The sequence below is a fragment of the Sander lucioperca genome, chromosome 1 (assembly GCF_008315115.2).
Source record: "Sander lucioperca isolate FBNREF2018 chromosome 1, SLUC_FBN_1.2, whole genome shotgun sequence".
In the NCBI taxonomy this organism is placed as follows: Eukaryota; Metazoa; Chordata; class Actinopteri; order Perciformes; family Percidae; genus Sander; species Sander lucioperca.
Genome location: NC_050173.1, coordinates 45,845,074 through 45,849,119, shown reverse-complemented (window position 1 = coordinate 45,849,119; position 4,046 = coordinate 45,845,074). Strand labels below are relative to the sequence as shown.

General features: G+C 39.7%; 1 long non-coding RNA gene across 1 annotated transcript; it reads left to right on the top strand.

The window, feature by feature from the left end:
- The first annotated feature begins 3,512 nt into the window (after positions 1-3,512).
- Positions 3,513-4,046, top strand: LOC116062421. Its single transcript, XR_004107961.2, has 3 exons — positions 3,513-3,606; positions 3,708-3,881; positions 3,964-4,046. It is a non-coding gene; the product is annotated as an uncharacterized LOC116062421 (long non-coding RNA).

The window sequence follows — 4,046 nt, the reverse complement described above, 5'->3', positions numbered from 1 at the left end:
ACTACAAACATAGTGATTACATCGCCTTGGTTCTCTCTTATGATACATCCGAGGGCCGTATGCTGTAAAGCTTGTAACGTGGATGAGAGCTGAAGCCATGGATGAGCTCTGTTCACGAAACTGCAGGCTAACAGCTAGCTAGCGCTAGTTAGTAGGTAGCTAGCTAGTAGCACAACATAATTATTAAATCTCCTTGGTTGTCTAGCTAAATACATCTATCGTTTATTTAGCTAAGCATGTAAACGATAGGGAACAACGAAAACACGTTAGTGAATATTTTAGACAATGAAAACGGCGAGTTCATGAGTTCGCCACTTGTAAGAGACACGACAGAGAAGCTCATGAACGCGCATGTTGCTACCGGTTGCTACGACAACGCAAACAAATTGTTGCTAGTGCGCATGCCCATCGTGAGCCAACCAGCGTTTTGGGCCAACAATGCGGAAGAGCCGAGCTCCATGCAAGGTGTCACTGCCCGATGTGAGTCGAGTGCAGATGTGAGTCGCGCATGCGTCACTTTGCGACAAGTAGCCTACAAGATGCTAACGGCTTTTTGAGCTAACGCACAGTCTATGAGCTAACGTTAGCAATCAAACAATCATAGATAGCTAAAACGTTTTTGAAATGACTGCTGCTGCTGGCTACAAGTTAGCAATCAAACACAATAAAGGATGTCACTTAATTGCGTTTTGAGCTAACGTTAGCAATCCAACAGTCATAGATAGCCAAAACGTTTTTGAAATGACTGCTAGCTAAAAGTTAGCAATGAAACACAACAAAGGCTGTCACCTGAATGGCATTTTGAGCTAACGTTAGCAACCAAACAGTCATAGATAGCTACAACGTTTTTGAAATGATTACCATCTTCTGTTATTGTATGTAAAGAGAAACGTTTATTATTTTATAGATTTCACAAATTTCAGTATGACACGTTATGCCGTAAACAGTTTAAATCTGAGCATGCGCGACTCACATCTGCACTCGACTCACATCGGGCAGTGACACAAGGGGGTAAGCTTCGCTTCAGAGCTTGAATCTCCTATGGCGCCGTTTTGATGCTACAAAGCGATCACCCCCCGTTAGCATTCCATTGACTGCCATTAATTTTGGCGTCACTTTGACAGCGAATAACTTTACATCTGAAGAGTTTAAAGACTCTATTTGTCCATTGTTTATTTCTAAAGAAACACGACAATGTATAAAAGGCTCCATTACCTTGTACCTCACGTTATGGCTCCGTAGCAGACGTTTTTATAAAAATAGGCTAACGATTGTGTCATAACCACGGGACGTACTGTCGCATAGTAGAGGAATTACCGTATAGTACAGGAGCTCGCAGGCAGTTTAGACTTACATTAGCTGTTTAAGTTTAATTACTAATGTTAACTAGCATTTTAGTTAGCAATAATTAGCCTGTGTCCATGTTATCTCCTTACATATACCTACGCTCTCCGTCTCTGCAAGATTGGGAATGATTGAGATTTCTCTTGGCACAGCTACCAGAAGACTTCCAACTTTCAGACACGTTGCTCACGTCACATTTACGTCGTTTCTCTCAGTTGGAGTCTGCGCAGTAACGCTCAGCGCTCACCGGAAAAGTGCTGCTAAAGGCCTTCACTGGTCTCCATCCAGAGCAATGGGATCTGTTGGTCCATTCTTATATACAGTCTATGGCTCCATGTTTGCTTTATGCGCTTTTGAGCACTCTCATTGGAACGTACGGGGCTTCCCGCCGAACGGATTCTGCTTGCTCTATACACACTTAAAGTACTGTTTTTTTCAAATGGAGTCTGGTGAGTTTAGCGCTGGAGACTATTATATGTATCCCAGTTGGTTCCCTATGTTGTGTAAAGTTATCAGACTCTGTGTGTGTGTGTGTGTGTGTGTGTGTGTGTGTGTGTGGGTGGGTGGGTGGGTGGGTGGGTGTGTGTGTGTTTCTGTTAGTCTTTGTGTGTCTCTGTGAGTCTTTGTGTGTGTGTGTGTGTGTGTGTGTGTGTGTGTGTGTGTCTGTGTCTGTGTCAGTCTGTGTGTGTGTCTGTGTGTGTCTATATGTGTGTGTGTGTGTGTGTGTGTGTGTGTGTGTGTGTGTGTGTGTCTCTCTGTGAGTCTGTGTGTGTGTGTGTGTGTGTGTGTGTCTGTGTGTGTGTGTCTATGTGTCTGTGTGTCTCTCTGTGAGTCTGTGTGTGTCTATGTGTGTGTATCTGTGTGTGTGTGTGTGTGTGTGTGTGTGTCTATGTGAATGTGTGTCTATGTGTGTGTCTCTGTGTGTGTGTGTGTGTGTGTGTGTGTGTTTGCGTGTGTCTCTGTGTCAGTAAGTCATTATGTTATGCTAAATTTACATGTATGAAAAGTGCTATATAAATAAATTCTGATTGATTGATTGTGAGTATTAACTGTGTGTGTGTGTGTGTGTGTGTGTGTGTGTGTGTGTGTGTGTGTGTGTGTGTGTGTGTCTATTATAAGGCTAGCGTGTTAATTTAGTTTTCAGAGCTGGAATTGTCATTACAAACTTAAAGTATTATAAGAATAGTAACATATAGTTAACGCAGGGCATTTTGTTTTGGAAGTTTTTAATGCTTTCTTTCAACAACAGATTTGACGGCTTTGAGCAGTTATTGGTGAGTAGTCAGTAGCATTAAAAATACCATTTTAATGTTTGAAGCTATGGAGTATTTCTTTGGCAAATTTTAATGCTTTTTTTCACTCACAGTGTAAGCTTTTGAGCAGTTACCTGTGAGTAATGCTCATCTTTTCAATACAATTTAAACTGTTTCTACTTCTAGCGTTTTTATTTTATAATTCAATTGTTTGCATTAAGCTTCATATTTGGAAGGATTATATTATGGCATTAGTAATACATTCATTTTTTCTAAACAATTTGATTACATACTTATTAAACTGCAGCCTTTTCTTCTTCAAGTCATATTTAACATGGTAATAGACCTGTTAAAGACAACATCAATAATACATGAATCAATGTTTCTGATACAGTTCATGTGTTAAGCTATTACAGTTACATGGCTGTGATGCTAACTGGTTTCTTTCTGTTCTAGACAAACAATTCATACACCTTCACAACCCAGTTCTTCATCTTTTCTTCATCGAGTCACCTTTTCAGGTAGGACATTTAAAAAACAAACATGTTTTGGCAACAAATAAATCATAGGTTTCTGCTTTTAGCTGTATGGTTGTAAACATTTATTTTTTAACACGTGTGAAACCTGAAATAGGATCACAGTTTTTGCAGTGTGACATCTCAGTAAGTAAGCAGATTGTATGAATGCATGTCATCAATACAATTAATTAAGGAGCAATTCATTTTATTTTCTGTCATTTTTGTTTTAGGTTCCCAGTGTTCCCATCGTTAAGACCAACTGAGCTAAGTTTTACTGCATTCATTATTTAGCATTAAAGGACAGTATTAGATAAGGTTTGGAATAGGTTAAATTTCATTGTTGTTTGAAGTTTAACTAGTAAAGGTTGGACTACTTATCAAAACTAGTTTTTGCTATTGTTATTTTTTGAATTTCATATTATTGCTGTATATCTGCTAAATTTGTCTTTGTTTAGGAATACTTGTCTACATCACAGGTTTACATCTTCACGGTAAGTTACATGAAACCTCCTTTCAAGTATTCATAATAAATATTTATTAACTAAAGTTTTGATCACACACATTTGTATTTTTTTCTTTCTTTTTTTGCAAGATGCCGAGAAAAGGGAAGAGGTCGCAGGCCCAAAAAGTGCGTTGGAGAAGGCTTGATTTGACAGATCCAGTCCAGATCAGCCCACCGGACACCAGACCACAGACACCACCACAACACAGAACCTTCTGGAAGTCGGATAATGAACCCTCCTGCTCCAGTTCTCCAGCTAAAAAGGTTGGTTCCCCCCCCCCGCCCCAACATCAATAAATTACACAAAATCTTGAGTTTCATAATCTTTCAATTTTTATGTTATCAGATGGATGAAACACCTCCACCAGCGAGACCTTTCTGGGGAAAGGACAACCCACCCAGTCCCTCATGTTCTCCAGCAACAAAGGT